General features: G+C 32.0%; 1 protein-coding gene across 4 annotated transcripts in view; it reads left to right on the top strand.

The window, feature by feature from the left end:
• LOC129956829 (inaD-like protein) overlaps nucleotides 1–24406 on the top strand; it is a 924555-nt gene that overhangs the window by 32297 nt on the left and 867852 nt on the right. The window lies entirely within an intron of this gene.

The following is a 24406-nucleotide window of genomic DNA, read 5'->3' as shown; positions in this document are numbered from 1 at the left end:
TTTCCCGAATTTCATATGAAAACCTAAAAACCCTAAGTAGATCACCAAGGATCGTTTTTCCCCTCTGCCCCCGTTTCCTAGAGATATTTCAAAATAGATAGAATTTAGACAGAATTCTCGACCTCAATATCTGAACCGATTACACCAATTTTCATCGTCAACATGACTGTTTCATCATTTTGAAAGCTTAGCTAACCAATCAGGATGCCCTATCTTTATTACGCATTCTTAATTTAAAATAGTGTTTTCTTTTGTTTTGTTAAGATGTATTTACTCAAAATTGATCAATATGACTATATTAATATTTTTAATATGGTCGCCAATTAAGGTTGTCATTTCAGCGAACTTTGATTTACTACATCTTACCTCAGCAAAAGTGCTAAAAATAGAATAATCTGTGAAAGTTGATAAAGCATGATGATGATAGAGTATTCTTTCCGATTAGCCATCCTTGGAAGTAATGAAATTAATTGGCGTTAAAAATTGGCAAAATACAGCCAATCGCTCAGCCGCCAAAACATGTTAGCAACCCATTTAAAATTTGTCTGAACTTCGATATCATTTTTATCCAATACAATATTATTAAATCTTAGCTTGAGGCCGTGGAAATTAGATGTAACTTAAGTTATATATAATAGAAATTTTTAAAAATTAATGTAAACTTTTCATAAACGGTTAAATTATTCACAGTAAATATTTAAAAATGTATTTTCAAATAAATTGCAAATATATTTATGTGACATATTTCGGGGACGTGGAAGTCCCCATTCAACTTAATCTTTTCTTACTTATTAACACTCCGAGATGCAACATAAATGGAATATTAATGAAAAAGATAATTAAATACTACCTGATCTTGAGATTATCTTTTGTACGTATCGGTGGTTTGTAAAGAAAATAGATTTCAAAGAAAACTAATCTGAAACATAAACATACAGTAATGTCATTTAATTCAGAGTCTGGCGGCAACTGCATCTCACAGAAGGGCATTATGAATTCCAATTCCAGATTATTTCGGCACAGATCAGAAGACTATATTTTCAAAGTTGCCTCGGGCTGCGCATACTTACCGGATTCCGATTTTAGGAATTAATTAGAGGGATGTTTATTCTCGAGGATTAGAAGTCCGTTTCATCGTTAATTAATACGAACCGGGACATACTTCTGCAGAAGAGTAAAATGTAAATGCTAGTTTTCGAACTACTCATCGATAAATTCTCCGCTTTGTACTGTATGATCAACAACTATAACAATTACTTTTGAAATCTATGGAAATCCAATAGAAGTGTTGGATTAATATATTGAAGGGGGGGGGGATGAATGTTAGTCATCTAATATGAATTTCCATACAAAATTTTGTAATATACAGATATCGAATAAAATTTTAAAATATTAATGTAAATGTAACTTAATATGTGAATGGTTTATAATTGTTACTTAGTCGGTGGTATCAGTGAGATTTATTTGGTTTCTATTTTTTTTTTATTTCAGGACAAGCACTAAGCCAACAAAATAAAATCAGATTAATCAAACTGCATGCATAAATTTGCTTGAGTTACTGCAACTATTGAAGAAATGAAACATTCAGAAAAAATATACATAATTCCAGTCACTGTTTAGCTCTTACACTCGAAATAAGAATCTGACTTTAAGTGAACTGACATAATTATAATTTGATTACTTATAAGTAGCATAGACTAGAGTTTCTCAAACTTTTAAACATTGCGACTCACTTCTCAGGAACCAAATCTAATGCGATTTACTTCATCATCGGCGAAGTGTATTTTTCGAGAGATGAACAGCTCGTATTCTTTCCAGAAGAGGTTTTATGGACCAAAAAGGAAATTTTATGGAAGGGAAAAAACATTCATTAATTAATGTACTTTTAAACTTACAAAAAATTCATATTTAACATGTTGGTGCGATGACGCTTTCATGCCCGCTTTATGTTCTTGCAAATTATAGGATATATATAATATATTCATTCAAAATTTTGTCCTTGACGTAGACGAATGAACTTTATTCAACATTTATATGCTGGCAGAAAAGTAAAATCAATAAAAATACAATAATGAAATACATATGAATATTATCAACAAATATTCAAATAATATACACTAAAAATATTTAAACTGACATAATAATATACACTAAAAATATATAAACAAACAATTACAGTATTGTTAAAATAACCATTTGAGATACAATTTGCATAACGCTATATAACCAAGTTTGGCTCTTATGCCATAAAATCCTAAACAATTATCCTCGAGATATGATATTATGTTTCCTTTGTTAGAATTGTTAGAAGGTAAACAAATTGATTATTGTCCTTGTTTCTCCCAACATCTCCTTTTCATTTAACTTATTTAAATGTCCTTTATCAACTGGCTTTTATAACTTAAGTTGCTGTATCCGGATAAGTTCGAAAGACTAGGGGTTTTCCCCCACCACGAATGCAGAATGACAAAATAATGGTTCATTCTTTTTACAAACCTTTTTCCTTTTTTTTGCCGCAAAAATTTTTTCATGGGGCGAACTAGACGAACGATCCTTGCCTGCGAACCAATTTATCCTTCGGCTCATCTACACGCACGCATAACTAAAGGACGGTAACTATGGAGGAAGAGGGGAGGGGGAGGCTAGGAGTGTTTAGACGACGTCCTTTTAATGGACTTTCGTCGTAATTGTGTTAAGGGATCCTCCACCGGCTAAACGAAGCGTCTCACAACTGCGTTCTTGTGCTAATTGAAACGCAAGACCAGGAGATGTTTATCTGCTCCGGCGCTTGTGTGTGCTCGTGAATATGAATGGATCTCTTTACGCTCTTCGACGTTTCTTGCCTTTGTTTCTTTTTCCTCCCTGTTACACCCCCGTGGTTCCAAAGATTCGGTCTCCATGGCAAAACTAACTTAACTCGAGGGAAATTGGATTGAATCTCCCTATCTCCTCGATTCGCGTAGAATTAATACAGAGACGACTGAGGTATTACTTTCGAATTTGGAAGAAAGTTGTTTCTTCGAAAACTTGGCTCTTTGTTTGCTTACTTGCCAAGAGACAGCACAGCTGGAAGGCTATTTGCTTTGCAAATTAAAGTCTCAACTTTGGCTTGACTCTCTAAAATTCCTTTTTAAAAGTGATTTGGGTAATGTGATTTTTAAACGATTTATAAAAACGAAGTCTCTCAAGCCTTATAGCAAATAATCAGTTAATGCCAATGATAGGGTAGTCTCTCTATCCGCATATTCTTTGAAACACGGCACTCCTCTTTTTAAAAAATATTTCGAGTTTACAATCTGAAGCGAAATTATTGTTAAAACTTTTTTAAAAATTTAATAAGGGAATCAAAAATGTATAATTACATTCTTTCGAAACCGTCTGTTTCCGACTTTAAAATTCAAATAGGCAAATAACGGAATGTAGTGTCTTTAGTATCAAATGCGGCTAATATTTAAATTTTTCAACTGTAAAAATAATTACTCTTAAAACAAAATTTATGTGCTGAAAATCGGCCGTTTACGAAAAACGAACTTTTCCCGAGTCAAGTCGAGTAAGTACATAAACATGGTCAATTAGCATATGTATACTAACCTGGGATAAGGTACTTCAATGTTTCCGTTTGATAATTGAACGTATGTAGTCATGTGCCTACATTGGTGTTTAATGTTCGAGTTAGCAGTTGCTCGATAACTTGAACCTTTTAATTTTATTCGAAATTCTGTTCTACTAATTGTTAAGAAAAAAATTTAGGCAAATTCAAGAGTTCGAAAGGTATGAAAGGAGATGATTGTGCATATTAAAGGCACCTCACTTGGTGTTGCTTACTTTGCTGCCATATATGTTGCAGTGTTGTCTGTTTGCTTTCATTTTGGGAGGGAGAATCTTTGTCACTTCCTAGAAGAGCATAAAATAATAAACACATAAAATCGGTTTTTCTTTCTTTTTATGCTGTAAAAACTCTTCACCAAAATTTAAAAAAAAGTAACGAATCTCTTGTTAAAAAATATCATCGTTTTTAACTGCGTCTAAATTTTTATTTACAAACGTTGAAAACTTCATGTACTCTTCATATATGAATTCGAAAACCCCTCACGCTTTTGTGCATGCGCCAAGAGGAGTTTATTTCTACAGAAAGGGTGAGAGGAAAGATGAAAAGAGGAGATGTTTACGTTTATCAATCGAGTGAACTGATATTCGCGGAGTTAAAAGGCATAATTGATCATTTTTCTGCATACAACTCCTTAAGCAGCATTCACAGGAGGCCAACTATTGCGCGCAATGGAAGGTCTCGCCTATCTCAGGAACATCACGTGACCCAATGGCAAATGGTTGCTTTCCATTGTCTCATTGCGGTCATGTGATCTTCCTGAAGTAGGCGTGACCTTGCATTGCGCGCAATTGTTGACCTGTGAACCTTGCTTTAGAAAAGTTCAGTTGTCGAAAAGTTCTAGTTTTAAGAGGCTGAAATGAATTGTATTTAACTTTCTGCATATTCTTCTTTAAATAATATAAATATTTGAGATATAGAAGATAAAATATTTAATGGAAAAAACTAAAAATAGGTTAAGAAGTCGAATTATTCTTTCAAACATTTTGGGTCATCTCCTTGTGCAAAACTATAGAATCACCAACCTGTTTTGAAAAATTCTTCCTTTGTGCAAGGAGTGAGAAAGTCCCTGTCGGACTGAAAAAGCAGACCTTTCATCATCTCGGTGAAATGCAATTGTGCGGAAAGATCACTTAGCCTGGGCGAACAGTGGGGGAGGGAGGGAATTTAAAGGAACATTTAAACAATCGATTGCGCCTGGAAGGAAATTTCCCGACGAAAGCGATTTTCTCACCATTTCCTTTTTCTTCGTTCCTTATCAAGGTATCTGGGTAGAAAGGTTTCCTTCGCTTAAAATGTCTTAATAACGCAAGAAAACCGAGCAGGAAACTCCGAGATTGCCTTCATTGGACCGCCAAGGGAATCCATTGCAGAAAACTTTTTAATTTATTGCTCAGTCCTCTGTGTTATGTATGCTAGGAAAATAAATTAAATAAATAATATAGTAGAACTTCAATTATCCGAAGATCAATTTATTTTAATATCCGAGTCGATTTTGGCAAGAGGAAAATAAAAGAAGATGCCAGAAGCGGAGAATATTAGCGGGCAATGATATGTTTCTACTAAAATATGAACAATGCATTATATTAACGTATGAGGCTGGTTCATCTAATTACAGAATTTTAATTCAAATCAGTATTTAATCTTTTAAATGTTTGTTTCCTCCTCTACCTCGTTAAATGGCAATTTTTTTTCGCGAATATGCTATTTTTCTAATTCAGTTATCCATAAAATACGCGATGTTTATAGAATACGTGCAGTTTTTTGAACTATAGCGTTTTTGAGTGATTTGAGAAGGTTTAAGAGATTAAATGAAGAATTAGAAGTCATAATTCGGTGCACATGGTACGACGGATTAAGGAATTAAGCTAAAGCCACAATTAATTTAAATGACAATTACTTGGACAAGCTTAAGTATCTAAGATGCCCACATCGTACTTAAAATGATGGAGATAGCAATAAATACTCAAAATAAAATGTGTCGTTTAAATAGAAAAAATAAATTCTCAATGCAAGGGTTAACACATTGGTTTTGCAATAAAACTTCATAAATATATATATTTTTTTTAAATGTAAATCTTACCGCAATTATTCTTTTCTATTCCATATACTTATTAAGCTTAATTTAATTTATCAAAATTTAGCTTGTTTTACTTTTTATCTATTTCCGGTTTTGATCCAACCATCTGAATTTCTGCATATCCGAATCAGCAATCAATTCTCGTTAATTTGGATGATGAGATTCCTACTGTACTAGTAAACAGGCTAAGAGCTTCGTACTTAGGCCGGCGAAAATTAACGAATAAAATTTCTACTAACGAAAGAAACAAAAGTCAGCAATTAAATATAATACAAACGTTATATTTCACCACAACTCTACATTTAGAAAATACAAGGATTGTAATGGTATTTCTGTTAGAAGCCGAGTTTAAAAAACGGCCCAGAAAACTTTTTACCCTGTTGGGTACTATAAAAGATGAAGCGGTCACATGAGCTGTCGATTCTATCTTTGGAAGGTTGATCGTGGAACTAGCTTTCTAATTGCTCTATGAGCGCTTAGTTTTGTTGCGGTTTGCTGTTGATTTCTGAAAGTACTGTCTTGTGTGTGCTTGAGACTGTGTTTTACTCTGTATTTCTTTTAAATAATGCATCGTTGTCACTTTTTGAACTTAGTGGACGTTGTGCGCATTTTCGTAGTATTTATAACAATAATAATAATAAGAAGGGAAAAAAAAAACTAACTAAAAATAAATACAAAATTTGGAATATTTATTAAGTTTTTCAGCTTAATAACTTTTGAAATAATGAAAAAATTAAACTGCTATTTCTCGCCTTTACATATATATAATGTAATATAATATTGACTCTATCGCAGGAAAATCCTGGAGGTGTATTTATAAAATAATTAAATCAACATGTTGGTTAAATGCACTGTCAATTATAAAAAATTTATGTAAGTTATAAATTAAGCTGAAAATTTAGGATGCGTAAAAAAGTATCAGTAAATTCTATGAATATTTGTCGGATATTATTTTAAAAGATAGAAACGAAAAACAGTCTCTTGTATTTTGAAACGGAGTCAATATCGTTTCCCCCCCCCCCCCCCTTCAGTTTCCATTCTCTTTTGCCTGATGTATAACGGTTTCTAAAATTAAATTGACGCTATATATTTGGCGAGCTTAACTTAGAATGAATTGACCTAATTCTCTTCTTATTCAGATCTTCCTTTTTCAAACGACCCATTCAAATTAAATGGTTCATTTTAATATCTCAAAAGTTAAGTGCTTCGATAAGTGAGTTGGGCTTAGAACCATGAAGGCATTGGTGCGACAGCCGCTATAAAGGGCAAAAAACTACGAATCCAGTGATATGTAAATCATTTTTATCTCTGAATTCTCTCTAAGGCCTCTTTAAGTTTTAAAATTTTTGAGGCGAAGAGATGGTTAATTTTTCATTTCCTTATTACTTTTAAGTTTTATCTCACTTGATCTTTTCTTCATTCAAAGATTTCATTCATTCATACTTTTCTTCAATTTCATAGCCTGCCAAATTTTGTAATCTATTGATTTCTCACCAGTATTTGTAATCGACAAATTAAGCAAGTTTTTTAGTGATGAACAGTTGCTAAGGATGGATCATGAAGGGTTATATAGCACAAATAAAGTGAGCATGGTTGGATGTAAAGTGAAATACATTAATGCCAGAATGCTATGACATTACAATAACGATAATTTATTGTGCTCTGAAATCGAAAAGGGTTTGAAAAGCGTTCAAAAATATTTATTTTGAGCTGAATACGTAAATTGCAATTGCCGTTCTGCAATTAATCAGTGTGAGATGTGGCCATCATGGAGGACAAAGCAAGATTCCACACATCGTGGTATGCTTTGTATAATAGTCTTCTGCAGCTATTGAAGTAATTTATTTAATTCCTCTGTTAGTGCATGATAAAGGGCGTTTTTGTTTATGGGAGGGAATTGTTGACAGACAAGATTCCTACCCAAAGCATCCCAAATATTTTCAAGGAAATTCAGATTTGCAGAATGGGCTGGCCGTTTGAGTCACTGAATATCTTCGCTCCTTAGAACTCTTGGATAGCAATTGCCGATGACGTGCTGCGTTGTTGCCCATGAAAACACATTTATCACCGACAGTACCACAGAATATGCGAATATGAGACAGAACATTATTAATGTATTTTTCGCCAGTAGAATTAATGTATAGTCCAGTTAGAAGCACATCATAAATGTAGAGTCTCATGTAGAAGCACATAGGACGTACGGCTATCGAGCTTAATGCTAACCCATACTATGACACTACATGTAAGATATTGGTACCTTTCCTGTAAGTTTCGCGACTACGTGTAGTACCAATTTCACGCTATATCACTTGTTGTCGGTTATCAAACAAGAGGACTGAACCTTCTTTTATTTGAGAACGACAAGTTGTAAAAGGTCACTGCCGACAACACTGTTGTAAATGGTCTGTATGATGGCGTCTGGGCAATGGAATGGACAGTGGGCGTATAGTTCTCTTTGTTGCAAACATATCCCGAGAGTTTTGATCTGTTTTGTCTTTAGATTCGTTTGCCAGTAGCAAACTACCTGTACTGCGAATGTTCCTTTTTGTCGATAGCACTATGCACCTGTTTTTGCTGGCGTCGTCCTGCGAACATGACTCCCCCCCCCCACTTCCTTGACGTGTGCTGTACATTTTATTGTTATTGTTTCTAATGGTATTTGTCATAGACAAGAACGCTGACAAAGTCGGCGATTTTAAGCCGAGAGAACGTCTCTTGTTTCAGTGGCGCCATCTAGGGCCAAGACTACGTCTTAGCTACTCACGCATCACAACCCTTTTTACGGATGGACTTCATTTCATTCACAGATCATAATTTAGACAGGAATCAGAGAACGATCACCTCTGAACTAGTACCCCCAGTGGTATTGTCTCGACATGAAGGACTTTTGTGACCGCGACAAATTTATACGTGCACCAGCGACCACATACACGGGGAGCTGTACATTTTATGTGTTTGAAATGATTTCCAAAGCCTTGAAACAATACTGGCTGACGTCGAACTCTCTGGCAAAATCTGGTATTTTTTTGCCCTTTTCCGATTTTTCCAATTATACGGCCACGTGTAAAGTAATTTAAGTGATGTCGGGATGGCACAAAAAAAATTCCAAATTCGTTAATTGATTCTTTTCCGTTAAATTTGGCGTTTGAAGAATAACAGTCGATAGACATCATTTATCTTTTATTAACACTCTCTCACGTGACGAACGAATTCGGCAATTCAAAATTTCCATACGCACAACTTGCCTTATTGTACACCGTACGTATGCTAATTTCCACATTTACCCATTTCCCATTTTGGGGTTTTTATCATTGCTGTTGTTATCCGTGCTTAGCAGTTGCTCACCATTATGTATAGGATAGTGAAATAAAAATATTAAATCTATAAAAACACCGTGGAAATCATTTTTCTTTTTTGTATACAAAATATGCCTAGAAAAAGTATTGTATTTGTCAAAAAATTAGAACTCGAGATTTCGTTAATTTTCCTCATTTTTGGAATTATTTCTATATGTGAAGACGATGACAAAAAAAAAAAAAAAAAAAAAAAAACCGCTTTGAGCTTAAATGAGTGAAATTTGATATGTGGTCTTTACACTGAATCAGTAGATTTCTATCAAATTTTGAATACAATCCTTTCAGAAGTCTGTCCGGCTGTCCAAATGTAAGTGGACGCGATATACATACACACATGTAAAATTAATGCAAATATGTGTAATAAAGCAATATTCAGGGTCGTTTCTACGAAAATATATTTGTTAATAAACAAAGAATAAAATTTAGAAAGGGGAAGCGAAAAACAAAAGCATTACTTCAACAAAACTTTGTCCACTTCTAAGAAAGTAGGCAACTTGCAATCGTTTCTCAATCCGTAATAAAAAAAAAGGGGAAAAAAATACTAGTAATAAAAATCTGGAAGAGGAGGAAGGGGGAGGGGCGAAAGAAAACTTTACTACGTTATTTCCAAAAAGGAACGTAACAACAACCTCGACCGTGATTCCAGAACATGATTGCTTTCAGGGAAAAAAAACAGGGTAAACTAAAAGAAAACAAAGAATATAGTATATTACTTGTGAAGTAACTACGAGACACCATGTATTTTTTACGATGCACTGGAAAGTACCGAGTAAAAAATGCAATAGCCATGTATGGAACAAGGTCCTTGGACCGGTTTATTTCAGGTTATTTACTTGCAAGACTTACCAGGAATTCGGGATCCTTTAATGAACTGAAACATGAACAAAATTTTGAACTAGCCCAAGAGCTTCACATAAAATTTGGGAAGATATTGGAATTCAGAGCACAAAGAAAAAAAAAAAAAGTCAAGAAAAAACGTTTCCGACAAAAACGGAGATTAAATATTTATGGTTTCCACCTTATTGTTCTCTTTAAGGACAAATCGGAAGATTTAATTTTTAGATTTGGTATTTCAGCTTGCAAGAAATGATTTATTTAAATCTCACGAGACGCAGTTATCTAAATTAAAAATCAGCTTCAAAACTCAGTTTTGATACTGACGATCCTAAAGGTGAAACAAGTATCAGAAACATGTTAGCATAAAATGCTTTCTAAACCTTTTAGATTATAAACTCGGGGGAAAATGTTCCTGCTTTTTTTTCTGTCTGCTCGAAAACTGTACCAGTAATGAATCGAACCACGAAACATACCGAATCGAAAAAAGAATAGAAAGATTGGGAAAAGAATAAAAAGAAAAGACTCGGAAATCGTGCAAGGGAAAATAAATTGATAATGCATACAGCACCGAAGGAATAGTAAAATTTCGTTCCTTCTCATGAAATTAAAATATGAGCAAGTAAATAAAAAGAAATGAATATAATGGAATATGAAGTATAGTCTAACGAAGCGAACTCTATGCATTTAATGGATTCTGAAATATGAACACATTTATATGTGGAGTATTAGGAGCTAATACATCTATTTTCTTTTTGAATCCCCCCCCACCGATTTTCAAAAATAGATATGCAATAGAAATATCTTCCGGCTGATTTTAACTAAATGCACTACTCTCTTTGGTTTATTATTTGCAAATAAACTAATTTTGTCTTAATTAAAAAAAAAAAAATCAGCGGGAGTGGTTTGTCCAAAACTTTCTCACATAAACCCTAATACAGGTGTTATTTCCCTTCCCTCAGCATAAAGTTGTGGATCTTGGGTAAGATTGTGAACACCACAAGTGTACATATTTTTATTTTCTGAGTCTCGCACATGAACGTTTTCGCTTCATAGTATAGTGAAGAAAACCGAGTATGTACTTTGGACTCTTTTTTTTTTTTTTTTTTTTGACCGACTAATGCCAAAATTTTATTCAAAATATATAATTTTATTGACAAAATCATTTGTCAAATTTTATTTATCCATGTCTTTGTTACGTTTTTGAATTACTGTTTTTACATGCACATGAATGCAGACGGGCGGTCAATCCGTCGATTGAGAATTCGATATGGATCTAAGTGTTGGATGTTAAAACTGTGAACTAAATTTGGTCTATCTCGCTCTTTACATTTTGCCGTTATGAAATTCACTTACACACTGACAGCCGAAGAGAGAGACTTAACTCTGAATAGATTTCTTCAATACTTGATGAAATCTACAGTTTCTTGTAAAGACTACATATCAAATTTCATTCACTTAGTTCTGGGTCTTGTTCGCCGATAGTCCACAAATTAATGTTGCAGATTCAGGTGAAAGGTATAAAACATGGCGAGTCCTCAACATTTCATGGCTTTTTTAAAAAAAATGTTAGTATTTTGTGCACTTGGAAAACAAAAAAATAATAAATATATGTGATCTACGTTTTATGGAGTCAGCCATTGCATAGGAGTTGATTATTGCACCTGTGTGGCGAGTCCGTTTAATTTTGGAATTCATTGTGCATTTTTGAAAGGATTGAAAAGACTGCATAATTGCAAGTAGTAATAATGCAACAAATAGTTGGATGACTTACCGAATTATTTTTGTCATTTGACTGCATGTATTATTAAAGCCAGTTTCTTACCTTTATAAGTTATTTATCTTATAATTGCTTTTGAACGGGAGGGCTAAGGATTAAAGGAACTAAAAGCCAAACTGCATTCTATTATTACTCTTTTATTCTCTGAATCCTGCTCATGGCAAGACATTTCATGACGTATTCAGGCAGTCAATATTTTACCTGAAGATGAGTGGTGAGTCAGTAGTAAGCTTATTTCTAATTTTCTTTATTTGCAAAAATAAATGTTTCCGTTTTATTCATTCACTAGGACGGTGATTCCTGGGGAATTGATTTTCTTCAAGCTATTTAAATTAGCCTCTTCAGACAAACATATCCAGAGCATACCCTCAACATGCCAAGAATATAAGAGCATTTACTTGCATTGGGGGTTACAGTCAATCGAACATACAAACAGAAAATTTGTTTATCTTCCTTTTGGAATAAAATGAACTTCCCAATTATTGGAGGATATCGATTGCTACCAGAGCTCGTATGCTGCTAGAATGAAATTTGATGTAACGTGTTTAAGTTGCCTGCCAGCAATTTCGCCTCCCTTTTTGTGTCCATTATCCTCGTATACGGAAGTAATTTGCCTGCCATAATTCAGAATTATCGTGGCCTTCAGTCTCGGTGCTTCCTAATGGCTTGGTAAAACTTTGCTTTCAAATTTCCATTTAAATTGTGGAGATCATTTGTTTGTGCTGTCCTGCCAGATTTGGTTTACTCATCGGATTTTAAACAAATTTTAGGTTTGAAATCTTATTTCATTGTTATTCGTAATGTGCATTTTTAGCATTCAAAGAGGGACAAGGAAATTGAATTGCTTTGATTTCTTTATGTAAGGGAAAAAAATCACGTAGTTTGACCTAGACTATCATATTAACTACCGTTCTAAAATTTCTCCTCCTCAATTTAAGTATGATAGTCGATGAGAGATTGATGAATGAGAATGTCAGATAAATGGAAATTTATAATCTATAATTTTCATTTGCAGCGTTTTTTTAAAAATAAAAGTAGTATTTGAACAAATATGGTATTATATCATACAAAAGAAAGTATTGATTTATTTGAAGAATTCTTGCTTTGTAGTTATATAAGAACTGATATAGGATTGATTTCATGAATCTGAGCAGGTGATACAATGACTTCGTTGTGGAGTGTCAGCTTCGGAAGCAATTTGTTGTGGGCTAGTTACCCGATTCCGTGGAGAATCCATTATGTATATGAATATGCTTTTTATTAAATATGAAATTTTCTTGCTGTCATGATGCAGACATAAAGAGAGGCTATGAATGTTTGCCTCTCAACTGTCTTCATTACCGAACTATGATTCAAAATCGCGAAGTTCATCCCTCAACAGACGTATTGTCGCTTCAGAGGGGGTTGTTAATCTAATTGAAGTGAACTTAAAATTTTGAACTGTGATCGGACTACGAAGTGTCATCCTTATCCTTATTGCATGAGCCGTAATTGATACTGAAAACTTCTACAGCACATCAAATCAAAGATTTTGTACTCAATGGGTAGTACTGGATGGATGGGCAGTACTTACTTGTCCATTTTGCACGGCGGTTTCTTCAGTAGAAATGGATATCGAACGTATACACGGCAAGAGAGAATTGAATCATTATTTAATAAATTTTCTACAAAAAAAGAAGCTTTAATATAGGCACGGAAAGAATTTCGATGTTTATTTTCAAACCTTTATTAGAATACATTTCGGTACTATTCGTTTCAGTATTCTGAGACTACCACTTTTCGACAGTTCTATCTCATTAAGAGGTGAGACGCGGAAGGATGAGCGCATTCCCAGAATTCTTCGTTATTCTTTGACCTTAATTTTCACCCTATTAGATACTTTTTTTTTTTTTTAATTTTTTTTCACGTGTAAGTGAATATCGTATCGCTTCTTACCGTATTATTTTAATTCAGTCTGCGAGTAATCCGAGTTTATTGTTAAATGTAAACATCCCCTTCTTTCATCTTTCTTCTCAACCCCTATTTTGACGAATTAAACCCATCCTAACGCAAAAGCAAGGAGGGTTTTAGAATCCGTTGCATAACAATATATTTTGATTTCCTTTACGAAGTATAAAGTTATTTCTATCCCTAACTAAAGTTTTCCCAGTAACTTTAGAATACAATGCAGTGCGAAATTTTCGAATGCGATTCTATCCTGTATGCATCTTGGTTGACCTGGATTTTTTCAAGCAGTGGAATCTCAAAGCTGCCATTAGATAATTTTTTTCCCCCCAGATTCATCAGTATTGATACAGACAACTGAAGCATTTCATTTTATTGAAATTTCTAAATCAGACATATCCAACAAAATTTTCTTTCTAGCTTTTGATGGGTATCTTTTTTCTGAATTGTGCGATGAATACCTTTTTTTTTCTCCCTTTCTGAATTGTGTATTGGAAATCGCGATAAATTTTTACTACATTGCGCAAGTGGAATTAGTTTAAAAGCTTTTTTGTTGTCGATTCTGCTATTTTTGCTTTTGATTCTATGAATTATTGACAACTGTTTCATGTTGAAGTTTAAAAATAATCTCTCAGGACCCTGTATAAAAGGAACAAAGTACAACTCTAGTGTGTTCAGCGAATTGAAGCTTCTGGTGATTTTTTTTTATTTATTGAACGATTCTTCTTTTTGATATTGGATAGAACCAATAAACTTAATGGTTTCGAAAAGAACCGAGGTAACAGTATAATAGTGTGTGAGAATCCAAGACCATGAAATGGCTTTGAAAGTAATGAGTTTCTAAACCATATTGTTATCCGAGTGAGATTTCGATTTCGTATGAGAACTCGAAGGCAAACGACTTGTTTTTATTCGATGCTCCTTTTGGGCATGGAAAAAAGGAAAATGCCATTGAAGAATAGAATATATTGGAGAGCACCATTTGTTGTTGAAAATGGCATGCCATTTTTAGACAACTATTGCGGGGAAGTAAGTTTGGTCTCTGTATCCAATAGTCTTCCTCTCCTCCCTTCTTTCCAGTTTTCCATTGATACTTCCCAAGGGCTATATTTAGTGTGGATGCTCGTCTATAGAATTTTCGCTTTTTCAATAATTTTAGAATCTTTTTCATAATATTTTTATGCAAAACATTTTGTCACCAATGCAGATAAAGAAGTTGTGTTAGTTTCATTACAGCAATTAAAACTGAAATAATTTTTTTTATGAATTGAATGTTCAAAATTATTTTTATTGAAACCATAAATTAACTCCTTAGATATTGCATTTAAATAGTTTTCAGATTGCTGCAATTTCGCTTTTTATTTTTTTTTTATTTTCCTGAAGTGTGTTCCATCACTTTATATAATGTTTCTTGAAACTTTCAATCGAATTCTTTACGATCTTCTCTTATTTTATTCTGATGGAATATTCAGATTTTTTTCTGCCTCAAATTGGCATTTATTTCTTGTCTAATCTTGTTTTAGAATAACGAAATTTTGATATTTTGAATATTTCTTTGATTAACAATGAAATAATAATTAAGAATGAGTAAATTCGTGCCTCACCAATTCTTGGAATTTTGTAGCATACATTGAACTTGTCCGATAGTCTTCTGATTTCAGTTGTTGCATATTGTGTCTTAAAAAGCAATAAATTCAGCACTCTTCGAATACTCTGAAATGAACTTCGTAATATCACTGGCAATCGGAATTATTTCCGGAGTACTGCTGAAAGCTTTTCTTCAACATTAGTAAACAAGATCAATGTTATTTTGAGATCTTCCTATACTTGCCCTCCCAGCATAAGTTGGCAAACCACTCCCACCCTGTTTTTCTCGAAGAAACTTAACAATTCGAGTACCGCTTTTTAAGATCGTGACATAACAGTGGATTTCACATTTAGAAGTATAAATTTGCAAAATTATTATGTAATTTGTATTTCTGACCTTGTATGGATAATGTCGTGTTTGTTTAGCGCACTAAAAATTCGACTGATTTAGTGCGTTTTAGAACAATCATACTTTAGTGCAAAGAAGTATTTATCGATCACTTGTAGTTTCAATTTATATTTCAGAATGGGTAACATAACATAATAATAAGGGAAAAAAAAAAAAACCCGCAAGATTTTTATGTAATACTTTTTTATGTTAGAAATTCTTTACTTAATATATACATTTTTGTAAAAAAATAATAAAAATAAATTAATGATTTTCTAAATGTTCAAACTCGGGTTTTATCAACTGAATTTCTGAATTAACCCAAAAAGCTGATTCAGCAAATTCCCTTCTAAAACTTAGTTCAAAATACGATCTTTTTTCTTTCTTTTTGTCTTCCTATTCGGATTATATCAATGTTCTAGTCGTGGTTCTAATAATGAACTTATCAAACGCATCTTTGAAATTATGAAGAAAAAGAATAAAAATGTTATTTTCATTTTGCTGCATCCATTCTCCTTATCCAAAAAAAAAAAAAAAAAAAAAAACATTTTACGTCTATATGTGAATTGGTTTTCATTTCCCCCCCTTTAAAGTTATTTCTAAGTGTTAAAAGTTATTAGATAAAAATAATCAACCTCTTAGAGAATTTAAAAAAGAACCTTCTTTGTAAACATTCTGTCACTTTATAGAGGACAGGAACGGAAAAAAGAGGGCAGACTGAACTAGTTTACATGACTGGGATGCATGAGAAACAGAAAAAAAAGAAAAAAAAAGTTATTGTGCCAGTTCTAGAGAAAATATTTGAGTCAACAAGATTTGTTGTGGCTGGTTTCTATTTTTTTAAAAAGCGTCTCTAAATGGAAAATTTCATTCGAACATAGTTCAAACTAGAACTAGCTGCATTTAGCCGAAGATTGTCATTTAATTTTATTTTTCATAATATGCAGAGAAATTATTGTAACCGTGGAATTTTCTTTGAATAGATTAAACTAGTAACAAAACGAGCTAGTTGAATGAAATATGATATGTTGTTTTGGTGTGTGATCTTAACATCAAAATTGTTAAACATCAGATTTTACGTAAAATACATCAAGGAAAAGTATTTGTTTCCTAAGTGAAAGCATATGAAAGTGTTGTTGGAGAACACTCAAATTTTTATGTACAAAAATAAATTGCACTTGACGACTTAAGACGAAGTAGCGCTTGGATATTTACTGCCACAGAATCATCACAAACTTGTTTTCGTTTTAAATTTTTCATGCTTCGCCTGCGAATAAAATTTTCTATCCAGTATTTAACTAGATTTTTTTATTCACTTCACATTCTACAATTCATCACCAGGAGGCAAAATGTATCCTGAAGCAGAAAGCGTTATATTGATTTGTATTTTTTCTTTGTTCGTTTGATTAATATGTTTTTTTTTTCTAGTTTTTTCTCTATTGAATAAAATAGAGAAAAGAAAAACTGACGCTTTGGAAACTGAATATTTCCGAAGCAAATAGATTTTTACCGTCGTACCAGAACTTGAATCAATATCCTTTAGTCTAATTGCACTTGCAGAAGATTCGGTAACATCGCCTTGTTGAATATATGAATTTAAAAATAGTATAAATAGAACATCATTTCAAAGGTAAAATTTACTGGAAGAAAAATGAATAAAATATATCACTCTCACTAGTTGATTTCAGGGAATTCGCTAGAGCTCAATTTGTTTTAAAATAATTTTTCACTCTTTTGAAAAGAGCAGGGGAACCCCCTCCCCCACAATCTCCAAACAGTTTAGAAAATGCAACAGAGGATCATTTTCTATCGCTTCATTTTTTTCTAGCAGTCGTAAGGACGCAACTAGCAGGATGGTAATATATATATATATATATATATATATATATATATATATATATATAATATAGTTTGTCATTCCTTTCTGTATCTTGGGATTTCTATATTTATTTCGTTAACTTCGAGTGCTAACTCTCTGTATCTCTGCTAATCGCAGTGGATTGAGTCTTGATTTTGATTGCAAATTCCTGATTTATTTATATCGATTTTTGGAATTAAACAAGTGATGTGAAAGTTTGGAGAGTGGAGTGTCGATCCAAGTTTCAAGTCTCATTATCTGACTGCAGTTGAAAATCAATTGCTTAAAAATTCAAATGCTTTGTGCAACATCAATTTTGGGCGTTAAGCTTATAATTAAATCTTTACATCTTCCCTCCCCCTTTTTTTATTGGGATGACATGCCGATTGAAAAGTGAAAAATTCAAGATTGTATTTTATAATTTTCTAATTTCATTCTAAATTGCGTTAATTAATTTTATCGAAGAGATTTCTCTATTCATTGTTTTTTTTAAATTCTGTTTTTATATTTTGAAATTAGAAAAAAGAGTTAAATAAGATAGAAAAGAAACTATTAATATGAAAATCCAGTAAATAAGAAAGAACCAAATTTATTGAAATTCATGACTAAAGGATCCCAAAGTGTCCTTGGTGAATTTGCTTTTTCCGGAATCATATAATAAGATATCAACGTCATTTCCCCAAAATTACAGAATCAAGGAGGAGAGGGGGAAAAAAAAAATCTGATTTTATTCAGCTATATGAAAAATATTTCCTTTTTCAAGGTAAAATGTTAAATATTTTTTTTTATCAGATATAGATTTAAAAAAAAAAAAAATTCTTGAGGGGTGACTGTTTTAGTTTAGTGAAAATACTACCACGTTTATAACTTTACGGAGAAGAGTAGGTTGAGAGTTGGAAATATCGTTTTCCTGTGTTAACATGCAGTAAACACTAGAACACTTGTATTGGGAATTCTCGGCTGGATATGAAATGAAACTTCTCTAGGGGAGCGTTAGGTACTCAGATGTACTCAAATTAGTATTAGTACTTAGGTACTCAAATTAGGTACTTTTTCTATAAATTTTAATACTTTTTTTTAAAATTAAGAAATAAAAACAAAAACATTCAGGAAATGAATAATAAAATAAATGTTAAATTTAAATAAATCGTTGCCATTTTAAAGTTAAGTGTTTTAAGATTGAAATTATGTCGGAACATTTTGTTAAAACGCGCACTGCTTACAGCCGCAAGATATCTAAATTTACTATTGATTTGCGGTTTAATAAGTATGTGATGTATGCTAATGTCAACGACACCTGCTGATTCTGTTGTGATGGCTTTGCGATATTATCAAGCAGGATGACATTAATGTAATCGAAGATATTTTCGTTAATAAATATATATAGTAATTGAAGTTCAAAAGTATGTTTGAGTTTTTAATAATTTCTTTTACATTGTTTTAAAATATTATCTAATTTTGTTATCCAAATTTCGTTACATAAATGCTCGGATATTTTTTTTTAGATACCATTGTAATATTTACGGTTTCCTTCTTTCCAAAGATATAAAGATTGAATGCGGAAATCGCATATTCTCGAAGTATTATTCATAATTTTTCTTTTAAAATTAATTACTGAAATTAGCTGCAATAATTTGGTTAAGAGTTTCTTAGAAAAGTTTTGGCGAATTTTCTTGTCTAGACATTGCCTCGGAACTATCAAACGAGACTAGGCGACATAATTGGAAACGGCAACTTTTCGTCTTTCTAGAGCTTGTAATCGAAGATAAAGGATAAATTCTTTTAAGTTATAGATTGTTAAATTGCAGAAAAAAAAAATCTGTCCTTTTAATAGCCAGGTTTATTGTGATATTTTAAACTAGGCTTCTCTCACTTCCCTTGCCAAGCAAAAGGGAAAAAAAAAAAAAAAAAACTCTTTACAATAAAGGAAAAACGAAGAAATGTAACTTTCTGGAAGAAAAATAATTTTGGACATCGGTGTATGTTAATTTCATAATTTTTTTGTCCTGCTATAAAGGCGTGACATTCTAATTTACTAAAGTTTATATATTAGTGGAAATTATGATTTACTTTTCATTTTGTGATTTTTATGTTGCCATCTTTCAATCCTCATGCATTTTCATCTCAGTTAGTACTTGCCGTATCTGTGAGCAAGATAGCGATTCTGCTCTTGATTATTAGGATATCGAAAAAAATGTATGAAGGTTTTTTATTTGGTACCTTGTTTTTCTTATCGTCATAAAAGGGGAAGAGCTGACCTTTCTTACACGATCTTTTTTATTGTCTGTTTGATGAAAGCCCAATTGCCTAAAAGTTGAGCAGTAGTAAACACATGGGAGATGCCGAAAGTACTACGTAGTGTTAAGTGTTCTATCTAGTTAAAGGTCACAGTTCAGGATAAATTCTCATTAAGTTGCGAGTGATTTAAAAGATTACGTTTCTTTTATTTTTCGTACTGCATACAAAAATACTATTTTTGTTAAAAGCACCAATAGTATTTTAGTAACGATAATGATTAATTTTGTTGGATTACCGTTAGTCACAGCAATATATCTTTCCATTTCTAAAAATTAACAATAAGTATTGGAGAATGTCATCAAGAATTTGTTTCCTTGTTTTCAAAAGAAAACAGCTTGAAACTAGCTAGGAATGAGTAACTTCATGAGCATGATGCCCGAACGTTGAGGTGGATAATACATTTAATAAATATGAAAAAATAATTTCAGTTTGAAATAAACAATTTTCACACTTGAGGAGTCGATCTGCAGAGGGTTTTCATCTCTCCGCGATGAAAAATTAAATTTCAAAAAGCTAACATTCCTTTCCCCTCCTCGTGTGCTCCTCCTAATAAAGATCTCTTAAACTATTTCTTAACCTATTTGAATGAACGAAAATAAAACGAAAGGGAAAAAGAAAGGAAAGAGGAACCTTTCGATATCATAAAATCTATATTTGCTATTGCTTGACATGGATACATCATTATTTGCAAATAACAGTGACCTTCTAGAACTAAAGGATGGTCTGAGCTTGCAGACTGAATTTTAGTCATTGCTGTTATATTCACGCAAACTAGGTTACCATGGGCGGAAAAATAGTAAAATGTGAACAATCAATACAGATATTTTAAATTCTTACGAGTAGTAAGAAGAAACGGGAGGGAGGGGGGAGTGAGTCTTTACATTTTATTATTTTCTCCTTTCTATTGATGTTTAGAGTCTGTATGAATGAGTTATTTTTTAAATTTTTATTTTGTGAGAGTATTTATTACATATACATATTACATTGCATTTATTATATTACATATTTCTTGCTTCCTTTGCAAGGTGCTTGTTAAGCGAAGAACGGATATAAATTGTCTTAAGGGCAATAAACTGACCTTTTTTAAAAACAGACTTGAATGAAACACGCGGGAGATAACAGACGTGTCAATTTAGGGACTGGAGTTATAAATTATATTTATAGCAGAAAAGAAGTATACATTAATATGTGAAAAATTGGTAGGGAATTGCTAATGAATCCGTGAAAACAAATAATAATATAGGGGATATTTCCCTAACGAAGTATTTTTGCACGGTTCGTCAACACATATCCTGTGCTCCTGTTTGCAAAAAAAAAAAAAAAAAAAAAAAAAAAACAGGAAACAGTTTTTTTGATTAGCCATCTATTTATTCACATCGAGCCACTCCTTATTTTTATACAATTTCCGATGTCCAATTCCAAATCACGGTTACGAATATTTCTTCAAGACGATAAAAATTATTTTCTTCATAAACTACTAATTTCACGAGAAACTCGCTGGGTTTCCGCGTGATCGTTAAAATAAATTTGTTCTGCTTTTAATCGCGAGCTACTCTCGCTCACACTCACGAGAACGACCACGTTTCTTGACTGCCAAGCAGACAAGAAATCTTTTCTGCATAACTTTCAGGCCAACGGGATTGCGCTGCCATTGGAGGTGGAAGAGGAACTAAACCCAACATATAAATATGTCTAAGAATTATAATTCATGCTTTCCTCAATTTTTTTTCTTCGTTTGCGCATTGAATGATTTTTGTATTGATTGTCAAAAGTGAGTTGTGCTTACAAATTTCAAATTAATAAATTTTTCTAAAATAAAATTTTTTCATCACCCAGCCTGTAACTGAAGAATTTCCTGTTGCGCTTATGTAGGCGTTTAAGTGGCAAAAGTACAAATAAAATGCACAGTATGCAAGAGATAAAATTTGTAATTACGCTGAAAGCATTTGATTTCGCAACTGTTCAATATAAGCATCCAAATAATTTTAAGTTTCCATAAGAATTTAATCAAAAATTCCGTCTTTCTCGGTTTTATTTTTTGTATCTTCTTTAATTGCAGACGAATAATATTATAGAAAATATATTTAGCTGAAAATTTAATAAATCTGAATCATTTCCATTCATTTTGTTATTTCTTGTTTTGATTATTAACTATTTGAAGCCAGACGCTGTTTTAATTATTTCGTTTGAAATTCCTGAAATTTTGAAACAGTTCTTTTTAATTAACTTTCTTTGGATTGTTGAATCTTTCGATTTTAATATTTAATAAGATAATAAACCATTTTCATATGCTACCAAATTTTTCCAGATAATTTTAAATTCTGTTTTAAAATACATTATTGATTTCATCATTATTCGGGGAAAAATTGTTTTGTCTATTTTCTTCTACAATTAATAATGATTTATTCATTAAAGAATTATTCTTAGAATAGGAGTACTTTCCCTTTAAATAAATGAATTCATGTCACATCTCTTGATGAAAGATAATTTCTCTCTTAAAGTTCATTAAAAGTTTTAGATTTCGTCATAACTATTTGTTTCTACCGTTCGTTGCCAAGGTTCGACGAGGAAACGAGGAATTTGACTGCGATTAAGGTAGTTCCTTTCTTTCTTTTTTACTTATTTAATAGTAAAGGAAACACGACTTTTATAATAAAGTTCTTTTTTTCTACTTCTTGTCGAAAAGATAAGAAGTCTTGTAAAACTGTTTTTTTTTTTTTTTTTAAACATTAACGGAGATAGCAATCTGTACGTGAATTACATTTTTTTATAAGGAATTTTTTTTTATTTTTTTGGGGTGTAATTTCTCTTAAAATAGCACAAAATTGTATATGGTATCATGACATTTTTATTAAAAAAATTTATGGGAAAAATTTCCATTTGGATACATATATTGAGTTTAGTTTAAGTTGTTTAGGTGAGAATAATAATTTTGGAAAGGTTATTTTTCTAACATTTCATACTTTGCCGTATATAAAATATTATGCGAAGTTCACTTTAGTGTATTATTGAATTTCTATATTTTAGACCGTCCTGAATTCTCCAACTTTCTTTCTTTTTTTGAAATTGTTTCTTTTTCTGTCTTTCTCTGAATGAATTCCTGTCTTTTTTTGTATGAAACATTATACAGAGCGAGTACAAATGATGGACCCGATTAAAAAAAAAAAAAAAAAATTATTTTCCAAACTACTGCACAAATTATAATAAAACATACAAGAATTTAAGTAGAAATATGCCAAGTTTTTTTTCCCTTTCTATTACAAATATTCGATGTGTGACCCACCCTCTTGTTATACGACATTCGTCCAATCTATAATCCAGTTCGTTCCAAATATTTTGTAGCATTTTGTTATGTCTGTTATCTTTGACATGACCCCACAAAAAGAAATCATTGAGACAAGACATTGTTTATGTACCACCAATGCCGAAAACAATGCCAGAACTTAACACTGTCAACGCTCCCGACGAGATATCTCGTCTTTCAGATACTTCCAATTACAGGTTTCTATGGGCTAAAATTTGTCTCTTATGCCAGTTTAGATAGGTTGAACTTTCTAAATACATATGTCTCGTATCTGATAGACCAGATATCTCGTCGGTAGCATTGAAAGTGATAAAGAACGCATTTGTGCAGCAGCATTCAGAACCATTGACAGATTGAAGTTACAAAATGTTTGGAATGAACTGGATTACAGATTGGAAAAATGCCGTGTTACAAGAAAGTGGGTTACACATCGAATATTTGTAATTGAAACAAACAAACAAACAAAAAAACATTATATTTCTCTTTAAATTTATGTATTACTTGTTGTAATATGTGCAGTAGTTTAGAAAATAATTTTTTAAAATCGGGTCCATCATTTATACTCACTCTGTAGTTTAGAATTAGATTGATTTTTAAAATTTTTTTTTAACTATTTTAAATGAAAAAATATTAAAATCAGCGGAGAAAAATTCATATGAAATGACTAAAATGAGTTTACTTTTTTTGTTTTTTTTTTGTTTCTCAGAATGATTACCGTTCAAAATATAATCTATTAACAAATAAAATGATTTTTTTTCCTTCAAAAATAAGGAACAGGTTAAACAAAAATAAGACCATTCACCAGTTCTTTTTTAAATGTGCGAAACAACATGCGCTTTCTTGAAAATATTGTGTTATACAAAATATTTGATTTTTAATTATTGTGATAATTTACACAAGTGAGAAAAACATATCTAAATTTATTTGTATGTATGTGATTGAGGCTAGAATTAAAAATGTTTGAAAATAATCCGAAAATGTGAATTATTTTTTTAAATGTTATGTTTTAAAATAATATATGGAATACTCTTTATTCCGTAGTACAATTTCCATAATACAATTTATTTCATAATGCATTTGTATTATTGAATAGTTTATTTTTGAAAGTGTTTTGAATATCCCCCACCCCCCATAATCGAAACAATATTTGAGAAACTGAGAAACATAAAAATTACGTAATTTGAAATCAGTTTGTCAAAGATCTTGACGACAGGCAATTTATCTCTTTAAAGTTCATTAAGGAATTGTAGATTTACTATTCTTTTTGTTATTCTTGACTTTCGCGAGGGACTTGGAAAGGAAATGAATATGTCTGCAATTAATAGACTTGGTTTTTTTTTATTAAAGCAAGCATGACATGTATGGTTATG

Source organism: Argiope bruennichi, chromosome 2 (genome assembly GCF_947563725.1).
Source record: "Argiope bruennichi chromosome 2, qqArgBrue1.1, whole genome shotgun sequence".
Taxonomy (NCBI): Eukaryota; Metazoa; Arthropoda; class Arachnida; order Araneae; family Araneidae; genus Argiope; species Argiope bruennichi.
This window is presented reverse-complemented; position numbering and strand designations above follow the sequence as displayed.